This window comes from Anabrus simplex, chromosome 2 (genome assembly GCF_040414725.1).
Source record: "Anabrus simplex isolate iqAnaSimp1 chromosome 2, ASM4041472v1, whole genome shotgun sequence".
Taxonomy (NCBI): domain Eukaryota; kingdom Metazoa; phylum Arthropoda; class Insecta; order Orthoptera; family Tettigoniidae; genus Anabrus; species Anabrus simplex.
The window spans coordinates 210,724,070-210,735,893 of record NC_090266.1 but is presented as its reverse complement, the minus strand read 5'-3'; positions in this window follow the sequence as shown (position 1 = coordinate 210,735,893).

Below are 11,824 nucleotides of genomic sequence, written 5' to 3'. Positions count from 1 at the left end.
TCTCCAGGTCTCGTCCACGTATAGAGCCGTCGTTTGTGGTGTTTGAACCAAGTATTGGCAAGGACTAAATTATGATCAGTGCAGAATTCAACCAGCCGACTTCCTCTTTCGTTCCTTTGTCCCAATCCGAATTCTCCTACTGTACTACCTTCTCTTCCTTGGCCTACCACTGCATTCCAGTCTCCCATCGTCACCTTTTACATATTGAATTAAATCTTCTATCTCCTCATATATTATTTCGATTTCTTCATCATCCGCTGAACTAGTAGGCATATAGACCTGCACTATTGTGGTGGGCATTGGTTTGGTGTCTATCTTGACAACAATAATTCTTTCACTATGGTGGTCGTAGTAGCTTATCCGCTGCCCTATTTTCTTATTCATTATTAAACCAACTCCTGCATTTCCCCTGTTTGATTTCGTGTTGATAATTCGGTAGTCGCCTGACCAAAAATCCTGTTCTTCCTGCCAACGTACTTCACTTATACCAACTACATCTAACTTTAGCCTATCCATCTCCCTTTTCAGATTCTCTAACCTACCACGATTCAAACTTCTAACATTCCACGCTCCGACTCGCAGAATGTCAGTATCCTTCTTCCTGATGATCGCCCCCTCTCGTGTAGTCCCCACCCGGAGATCCGAATGGGGGACTAGTTTACCTCCGGAATATTTTACCCGGGAGGAAGCCATCATCAGTACATCCTTCATACAGAGAGAGCTGCATGTTCTCGGGAGTTAGTTACGGCTGTAGTTTCCCGTTGCTTTCAGCCGTGTAGCAGTATCAACACAGCTAAGCCATGTTGAGTATTATTACAAGGCCGTATCAGTCAATTATCTAGACTGCCGCCCTTGCTACTACCGAAAGGCTGCTACCCCCCTTTCGATGAACCATTCGTTAGTCTGGTCTCTCAACCGATACCCATCCGATATGGTTGCACCTGCAGCTCGGCTATCTGCATCATTGGGACACGCAAGCCTCCCCACCGCGGCAAGGTCACATGGTTCGCAGAGGAGGCTGCAATATTTATCATGGTAGAATTACGGGTTCAATATGTATGTATGTATGTATGTATGTATGTATGTATGTATGTATGTATGTATGTATGTATGTATGCCTTCACAAGGCAAGTTATCATACATATGTGACACTTAAACCCAAATTATGACACTGCTGACTGCAATGTCTCAGACATGTAGATGAAAAAGAGACAAAAACCCAGAGCGAGCTGGCCGTACAGTTAGGGTCGCGAAGCTATCACCTTACATTCGGGAGGTGGTGAGTGCGAATCCCACCGTCAGCAGCCCTGAAGGTAATTTCCCATGGTTTCCAATTTTCACACCAGGCAAACGCTGGGGCTGTACCTTAATTAAGTCCGCGGTCGCTACCTTTTCAATCTTAGTTCTTTCCCATCCTTGCGTCGCCGAAAAACTTGGATGTGTATGTGCGACGTTGAACGGCTAGCAAAAAAAAAAAGAGAAGAGAGACAGAAACTTCAGTATATAATGAAAATAAATTTTCCGTCGTCACACAGCTTAAATTTCTGTCTTGGTAAAAAAAGTCATTTTCGCTGGCCAGGCCCCTGTATCATAAAACATCTTTCACTAATATTATCAGTAAGAAACCAATAATATTAACTAATAATATTAGTACTGTGTTTCATAGAGTTATTAGCTAATAATATTAGTAATTCGTTTATGAGTCAAAATTATCAGTAGATGTTCCTAATCTATATAAATAAAATTGTAGGGGGTCCGCTGGCTGTAATTTCTTTTGTTTTGCCAATTTTTCAGATATTTATCCGTTTTAGGTCAACTCAAGACCGAATCGGTGGTTTTTACGTTTCGTGTCTGTTTGTTTGTCTGTTTGTCTGTTTGTCTGTTTGTCTGTCTGTTTGTTTGTCTGTTCCACCATCACGTCGAAACGGCTGGATAGATCTCAACCAAACTTCATATTTAGAGTATACTCATCCCGGGGAAGGTTTCGATATGCATATTGTTTTAAAATCTTTGAATACACGGGGGGTTTATAGGAAAACCAGAATGGTTTTTCCACCATCACGTCGAAACGGCTGGATAGATCTCAACCAAACTACATATTTAGAGTATACTCAACCCGCGCAAGGTTTCGATATGCATATCATTTTAAAATCTTTGAATACACGGGGGGTTTATAGGAAAACCAGAATGGTTTCTCCACCATCACGTCGAAACGGCTGGATAGATCACAACCAAACTTCATATTTAGAGTACACTCATCCCGCGGAAGGATTCGATATGCATATCATTTTAAAATGTTTGAATAGACGGGGGGTTTATAGGAAAACCTGAGTGGTTTTTCCACCATCACTTCGAAACGGCTGGATAGATCTCAACTAAACTTCATATTTAGAGTATACTCCTCCCGGGGAAGGTTTCTGTATGCATATTATTTTAAAATATTTGAATAGACGGGGTTTTACAGGAAAAACAGAATGGTTTTCCTCCATTTTCTCTTATACTATTGATTTTCTGTAAACTTAGTTTACCGTACGTGAAACGTCTCTTCATTATAAACAACTTTCGTTATGTTCATAATTTACCTTACTCTTCACATGACGGAGAAATTTACAATTTTCCGCTGGTATCATGCTCTGCATTGAGTGACCGACAGAACGACAACGAACCTACAGGTTACCATGGCAACGTCTCTGACTGCATGCCAGCAGGGAAGTAACGTATTGCCATTTTCCTCATCATGCTTTTAAATTCGTGGTTGTTCCTCGGGTAGAAGGCAAGAGAGGCGTCAATCGGCCTATCTGCGGGATATTGGCGGAATATCGTTGGATGTTATAACCGCCCTCGAATAGATTAGGTAATAACACCATTAGTCATCTTCTTATTATTTGTTTACCTAGGAATCACTGGATCTAAATTTCTCCTCTGTTACCGCTTTATTATATCCATAACACACACTAGCATAATTTATTGAGGGGATTTGATTTTCCAATACGTTAACTTGGCATTTACATATTTGTCGTTATCCGGCTGTCCTCAGTTATAATCCATTTTCTATTACTTTCAACTTTCTTAACTGTATTATTTTCTTCCTTAATTACGCCGTATGTACGCGAATGCTACAAACTACTGGATGTATTTCCACCAAGACTCATATTTAGAATACACCTGTCCTTGATAGGTTTTAGGGAAAATATTGTTTCAAAATCCCTGAACTGACTGGGGGTTTATACGAAACCGAAACAGTAATTTTGCACTTCCACAAAATATACACAGCCAACGTTAATTTAAATCTACCTGTCTTGGTAGAAATTAATTTATAAACTTTTTTTCTCATGTGCATCATTTCGATACCAGGATTAATAAGGGAGATATCATTAACGGACCGTTTTTCTGTACAAGTCCCATCGGACTTAACTCACGAGCGGGTGCGTGTAAAGCGTATTCCTTACAACTTGAAAACTACTGAAGACATTCGAACCAAAATTTATATTTAGCATCCACCTGTCCAAAGGTAGGTTTTAAACGTAAATAACATTTCATGTTCCGGAATGGACTGGCGGTTTATAGGGAACCGAAATGGTGATTTTACTCTTCCACAATATATACAGAACAAGACCAACCTAACTGGAAATCGACCAAACGTGATGGAATTCCACCTCTAAACCTTTTTCTTCATGTGCATTTTTCATAAATGGTCACTTTTGCAGGTTAAGTCCAGCGGACATAGCCCAAAAGGTGTTTTACATGGAGCAGATTCCTTATCTATATAAATCAAATCGTAACGACTGTGTGCCTCTACACTGACTATTTTGGCGAAATTTTCGTACAGCATTCCGTTATAAGGGGTAATAATGATCATCTCCATAATTTTTGGTTTAGTTTCCTGAAAGTCCTAATTTTTATCCGCCTCGCCCAAAATCCAGATTGCGGCATAATCTGCCAGAAGAAAAAGAAGATAATTGAAATTTGACAAAATTATACCTTTTCGCCTGTAACGAACGGAATACATCCCAGATCATTACATTTTTCACTTTTTATCCCCGAAGAATATCGAAATATGCAGGCAATTTTAATGATGGTGCAGACCTTCGGAAATTCCTATCACATAACGGATTGCACAATCTCCGTTCAATTTGGAATGATCTACAACCTTGGTCTTTTGACTTTTGCCGTATCTGTATCCCATTTACGTTTGATTTTTCTCTATTAATCGATGTTAAGTCAATTTGGAATTTTCACATGCATAATTCATACTTTCAGTTACATATATGAAATACAGAATCATCATACTCTTCACGAAAATCGGCCCACCCAGTAGGCATATGTGAGCCAAATGCTATGTATGTAGCTGTCACATAATTATCCGAAAGGTAATGTAATGTGAGATAATCTTACAAAACCTTTACCCTGTTCCACGTTTCTAACTCAATCTGACCCAAGAATAGATGACATATCATATGACCAGCCATTTAGGCCACTAAATCCGGCGTGTCTTATGGTATAATCCTTTGTCGATATGACGTACGTTTAGTAGCAGTTAATCTGTAAATGAAGGTCTTCAATATTGTAAACACGCATATACTTTCGTATGTCGATCTATATATATTCACTGATGTCGATTTTTAGCTATCGAGAAAGGGTGGGTCTGATATTGTAATAAGTACTCCCCACACCGACTTTGACTGGCAGTAGGAAAGGGTTCCTTCTCCAACTCCTGTGTAACTGTCATTAGTAAGGAAGGCCTACAATTGTAATGAATAGTTCCCTTCTCGATTTGACTTGCAGAAGGCAAGTGAGCATGCAGTTTTGTTTATAACTCCCCTACCCGATTGTGTTTGGCAGTAGGCAAGGGTGCCCGCCATTATAAAGAAATGTCCTCATCTAAAATGTGACTTTCATTAGGCATAGTGGCCCGCTATTTTATGGAAACTCACCAGCTTGGTGTAACTGGCAGTAAGGTAGCTGGAAGTAGGAAAATGGACCTGGCATTATAATGATAACTGCACAACTCAACTTCGAGTGATAGTAGGGTAATTGCCTGCCATTATAATAAAAACTCCTCAACTGTAATCTGTCTGGAAGTAGGAAAGGGGGCTGCCATTTTAACGATACTCCCCAAATCGATTCTGTCCGCGTAGTAGGCAATGGGGCCTGCAATTATAATGTAAACTTCCCAACTCGATTGTGAATGGCAGTAGACAAGTGAGCCTGCCGTTATATCACAAATACATAACAAACTTTTTACATTGGAAACAACGTACGGGGACCTCCCCATGCTCTTTCTCGGATAACGCTAAGAGACATGCAATTTTAAAACAATCTTATTTACTGCATGTACACTATTTACGTCGATATTCAAATACAATGTAGAATACCGTAGCGAAGCACGGGTACATTCGCTAGTCATATATAGTTTCATAGACAACATGACTAATAAAAGTTACTCATATTATTGGGATTATTTCTATGAGTGTATTTTGACTCATAATCCATATTATTACTGAAAACAAAGTGAGTGGCATTTCAATATTTTGGCATTAAATCGTGAAGATCAGTGAAATGGTCGAACTTGATTCAAAGAGTGATGAGGAACTAGTGTAGGTATTCATCGTTCAAAAAATGTTAGGCCAAGAACAGCCTGTAAGTTATTGGTATGTAACAAGCATATGAATACAATGAGAGATTTAGGTTAGATTACAGAACTTTTGATAATTTCCTTGATAGGATTGGTAATAGAATGTTTCACTGCAAGAAATGAAGCATAACCTCAAAACAGCAGTTCCACATTCCACTCCACGCGCTGATAGTGATACACAGTATCATTGTGTTTCCCTGGTGCAGTTCTGTTATCTTTTAAAATCTTGAGCCGGGCTGAGTGGCTCAGATGGTTGAGGCGCTGGTCTTCTGACCCCAAATTGGCAGGTTCTATCCTGGCTCAGTCCAGTGGTATTTGAAGGTGCTCAAATACATCAGCCTCGTGTCGGTAGATTTACTGGCACGTAAAAGAACTCCTGCCGGACAAAATTCCGGCACCTCGGCGTCTCCGAAAACAATAAAAGTTATTATTATTATTATTATTATTATTATTATTATTATTATTATTATTATTATTAAAATCTTGACTTATACCACCAGTAAACCAAGATGTGGTGGTGATGATTTTTGTTTTAACAGGAAGTACAACTAGGTAACTGTCCTCTATATAACACTAATCAGATAGAAAAATCGAAGGGATCTGAAACTTCGAAAAATTAAAGAGAAGGGCCACGAAGGGATTGAAAATGAAAAACTCTCTCGGCCTCGCAACCTAATACGTCAGGGTCGGAAAAGAACAAGAGTTGAACAAGGGAGGTCGGATATGATAGATGAAAGTGAGGAGACTGGCACAAGTAAATGGAAGAATTGCCCGGAATCAACTCAGAGCCCCGTGGTCACCATCTCGCGCTCCATAATTGAGAACCGCTGGGGCCCCTTTTAGTTGCCTCCTACGACAGGCAGGGGTACCGTGGGTGTTTTCCTACCACCCCCTCCGACAGGGGATAGAAACCAAGATTTTCCTAGTCATCTTAATAGAGATTTTTAAGAGCACAAAAAAATTAAAAAGAACAAGAAGGGTTATAGTGTGCAAAAGGCTGCGAATAGTTGACGCTTTAACTCAATCACTTTCCGCAACAGACTTTTTTCTCTCACATTAATTTCACTTCTTTTATCCATTCTCGTATGTTTCAAAGCCACAACAACGAAACCATCAAATGAGCCTATCGAACATATCGATTAATAGCCGGTTGTAGTCAAAAACTAGCCTACTGCTGGGGACAAACACAAGCCAAGAATATAGGCATCAGACCAATTCTAACCTCCATTTGTATCAGCTGACTAATTATGAGTGAATATATGTTATTAGTCATGTGTAAATCTTTATGAAACAGAATTTGGTTAACTAATAATTATTTTTATGAGTTCTAATATTATGTTAGTTAGTTTTATGAAACAGGGCCCAGGTGTTCCACAACGATCTATAACATGTTACATGACATTCAGAGAAAAAAACTAACAACTTGGGAAAAGTTCAGCAAGTTATATTCGCACGCTACTTTGGAAGTAAAAAACTTGTATACCGTGGGACGGAGGTCTGAATAACAAAATTTATGGGTCACGAAATCTACAGGAACTAGGGAAAAGTCAGGAAATGATGTGGATCTGTTCCGTTGTTTCAAGTTGGAAATCGCCTCGTCAAGAGGACTCCCTTTCCAAATACCAGGTAATATACAAACAAATCATATCAACATATTTCAATTTAAAACGTTCGTATATATAATACCAGTGAGTATTAGAAAGTCCTTCTGAATTACTGAAACTTTATAGTTCATTGAACACGTGAATATGTGTTAACAAAAAGGCAATAACAATCGGCACCTTTAGTTACATTGTCCCCGTGCTGAAGTTCTATAAGATATGATTTCAGGTATTAAATAATTCTGAATACGTGTAACATGTCTATAAGTGCCAAGTGCCAGTATATAATGAATTGCAAGGAAATAAATGAGGCATTGTCATGGGAAAGGCAGTAAGTCACAAAATGTGAATATTACAGGAGAATAAAATAATAGTTTTTCCAACATTCTGAAGCAGATGTTACTGAAAATAAATAATGTAAAATCGAGGAGTAATCAATATATCAGTTTAACACACAAATTTATGCTAATTATGGCTCAGGCACAAAGTGTGTGATAAAATACGTTTTGAAAAATCACTGTGTACTCAGTTTGTCCGCTGACGTGTAAGTTTCAAACGGAAATTTCGCGATAAAACAAATTATATTTTTCATCCAAGAAATCCAGCATGGCCAGTAAGTCCCTTTTCGGCTCGTTGATGGTTAGTCTCCTTCCTAGATGTTGTGAGATGTGTATGTTGTTGATCGCGTGGTAGGACCGTCCTCTTTTGGGGATATTGTGCTCCCTCCACGTTTCTAACTCACCTTATCTTGACTGAGGGAAGTTCGGCTCCTGAAATCCTTATCCAGCCCGCAGTGCTAATATTAAGGCAGTGAGTATTGAAAAATCTCTTGCTTTCAATGGCGAGGTCACGAAAATCCCCAGGTCTCATCATGATTACATGAACTGATCGGAAATGTTTAGCCTCTCTGATTATTTCCTCATCTTCTTCTGAAACCATTGTTGGCCACACGTATTAAGCTACCCATTTTTGAAAACGAAGAACTAGTAATAACGTCATGTCAAGATGCTGGCAATAGCCATTTTGAATGGAATAGGTTTCGGGGGCATTCTGGTAACTGAAGTATCACTATGAAGAACTACGAAACCTATAAACAAGGTTTGCACGCAGTTCAATTTCAACAAATGGCAAAGGTTGCACTTAATTCCACCAGAGGCACGGGCTGAGTTACTACCTTCCCCATCCCAAACCTCGTGGACTTAACACAGGTTCCATATTGCGCCTATCGTAGAAACTAACCTACTGCACCAGTTGACATGCTACCTTTTCCATGTCACTGGCATGAACGTTTACTAAGTTCTTCAAGAAAAATCTAAATTTCGATATTATTTTTACTTAGTCTTTCCCATGCCTACGTCTCAAATAGACTAACTTCATCACAGTTGCCTAGCAGGGGAGGTAAAGGCACGTTTGGTTCACACGGAATACATCAATTCCATTTCGATTATCAATTTGTAAGTGAAAATATTAAGAAATGATACGTCCATTTCTGACGGAACACGTAGCCCTAGGGCGCACTTAGCATACAACAGAAATGAGTAGCAGTTTTATTAAGGAGACAAAGACAACAGGACCCGCAGCTGATCACGAAGTCCCACTTATTGCTGAGGTTACGTATAATGCAAGGTTTTAATTTCTACTCCTCCAGGATCCTTTACGGATTATTGTGTAGGAGGGTGGTACATTGTTTTATAACAGACGATGAATTTCAGGAAATATTACGAAACCTTAGTTCTGCGCTGCCCAGCATTTGTGTGAATTGCATTGGCTTGGTATATACGTGCTGTCCTGCTAGTTCTGCAAGTTTCCATAAAAATCCTCTCGTTTTTTCTTTATTTTGTGTATACATTGAACATGAAGTATAATAACTACCATGATAACGATGTGAATAATACAAATAATGAAAAAGAAGAACGAGCGAGTTGCCCGTGCGGTTAAGGGTGCGCAGCTGTGGGCCTGAATTCGGGAGATAGTCGGTTCGAATCCCACCGTCGGCAGTCCTGAAGGTGGTTTTCCGTGGTTTCCCACTTTCACACCAGGCAAATTCTGGGGCTGTATCTTAATTAAGGCCACGCCGCTTCCTTCCCACTCCTAGGCCGTTCCTGTCCCTTCGTCGCCATAAGACCTATCTGCGTCGGTGCGACGTAAAGCAACTTTAAAAAATAATTGGTGTAATAATAATAATAATGAATGCTGCGTTTTTTAGCTTTATATACCGGGCGAGCTGGCCGTGCGGTTAGGGGCCCGCAGTTGTAAGCTTGCATCCGGGAGATAGTGGATTCGAGCCCCACTGTCGGCAGCCCTGAAGATGGTTTTCCGTGGTTACCCATTTTCACACCAGGCAAATGCTAAAGCTGTACCTTAATTAGGTTACGGTCGCCTCTTTCCCACTCCTAGTCATTTCCTATCCCATCATCTCCATAAGACATATCTGTGTCGGTGCGACGTAAACAAATTGTAAAAATGATTTTTAAATAAAGTTTATGTAAATATATTGCACCCGACAGGGGCATGGTCCAAGGACCTCTCGTCAAGACTGGTCATCTAAATTGTAGACGTAACGCTATTTTGAGGAGAGAAATTTTGAAATCAATAAATATCAACATCATTGCAAGAGATGAAACAATTCTTGAAATTTATTTCTGCAAAATTTCCGTATTTGCGATATATTGCGCAACCTTTTCTTTGTCTAGCGGTAAGCGAGAAGGAGATTGAAGCCTGTGACGTAATGGGTAGGGCCGAGCCGATGATCCACCAGGACGGAACTTAGGAGAAGTCACCCCCACCTCACGTTCAAGAAAAGCGGGAGAGGCGAACGTTTCCGAATAGAAATATGGAAGCCATCTTCAAATCATGGCCAACTTGATTGTGTACGCCGTGAGAATTAATAAAATCCATATTCCGGCGTTGCCTTTTGATCCAGAAAGCTGGTTATTAATGGGGCATTTATTTAGAGTGTATGTGTCCTTTTTGTTAATAACTTGCGGATAGAGAAAGAATACTTGGTTATATAAACATAGAAAACTACTGGCAGCCATCTGGTTTATGCCACCACACCTCAATGACGCGGGGATTCACCCATAGGAGAAGGGAGAGCGAGGAGAAACTTTTATTAATTATAAGAGATCCTACGATCAATGATCACACGGATGTGTCTCATTTACGTCAGGTGAATACTGGTCACCTAATTGTCGCACTATTTTACCTCTATTGGGCCTTGGATAGGTCATATGTACGTTTTGAGTGGGGAAAAGCCTCCTTCTTGTTAAGAGGACTGCAGAGGGTGCGCCTACACAGTCGGACCTTTATGCTCACGGAGGGCGAAGCTATGTCAGTCGTGCTCCTAGTGTTTCTTTGGTAAGTTCATTGTAATCTAAAATCTCAAAAGAAATTGAGTAATTCGAGTGAATAGTGCATTGTGTTAACGCACGCGACGTTAATAATTAAATGTTTAAGCTGTGTCGACTTGTGAAACACTTGGTTTAACTTGTAAAAATTATTATTATTATTATTATTATTATTATTATTATTATTATTATTATTATTATTATTATTATTATTATTATTATTATTATTATTATTATTATTATTATTATTATTATTATTATTACACAAAGATCGCGACGCGTAGTGATAAATGAACAGTGTGTATCGCGGACTCCAGTGTGCGCCCGTATCGTAATACCCAGTATCAGCACTCTTTGATTCGGAACTTTGATTATCAAAGATCGCGGCCGGTCGTGCACTTTGAAGCAGTCGTACATATCATGGAATTGAACTTGTGACGTATTCTGTGCCCAAGTGACTGCAAGGGACATCATCAACCAAGGACCATGGAGTTTCATCTCGGCAGTGAATTGGTGCTCTCAGCGATCACCTCAGTGCTGAAAGAGCAGTACTAAACCCCGACAAGGACCACCCTAGCTGACGAAGGTGTAACAAAGGATGTAGGCTGAGTACTATCGAATTATAATGCAGGGCTTTAGGGGACGGGAATTATTTTTCGTAAAACTGTAGCTATAATGTTAGGAATTTAAACCTTATTTAAATGTCGATGTGCCAAAGATGAGCACGTAGTTTTTCCTTTGTAACAAGTCTGAGTGGCTTTATTTGAAAATATGGAAACAAATTATTATGGGAAATTTATCTGCGGGAGAAGAAATTCATTTCTCTATATAATTTGGGAAGTTCACAGTTTATTATTGCTTTATAAGACAAGTAGTTTAATAGATTCAATGGTTGATAATTTAGGATAAGCTGGAATTGATCCGGAGTAGTTAGTTCTGCATATGTAGTGATATTACTGTAGGTTAAGCTACGTGAGGAGTGACGGAGCTACAAGAGACGCCCACAGGACTGAAACCCCAATCCCTCCACTGAAATATTTAGCTAGGGACTATTTCAATTTAATTTGTGTATTCAGTGCGTGTGTTGCTTTAAAATGCCGCGTGACAATTTAATTATGATTTTATTGTGATTTAATTACCGCGTGATGATTTAATATGATTTAATTACTGGGGGATGAATTAATTTTGATTTAATTATCGTGTGTGTGGCATACTTACTGCATGTGTGAGAAGTAGACCAC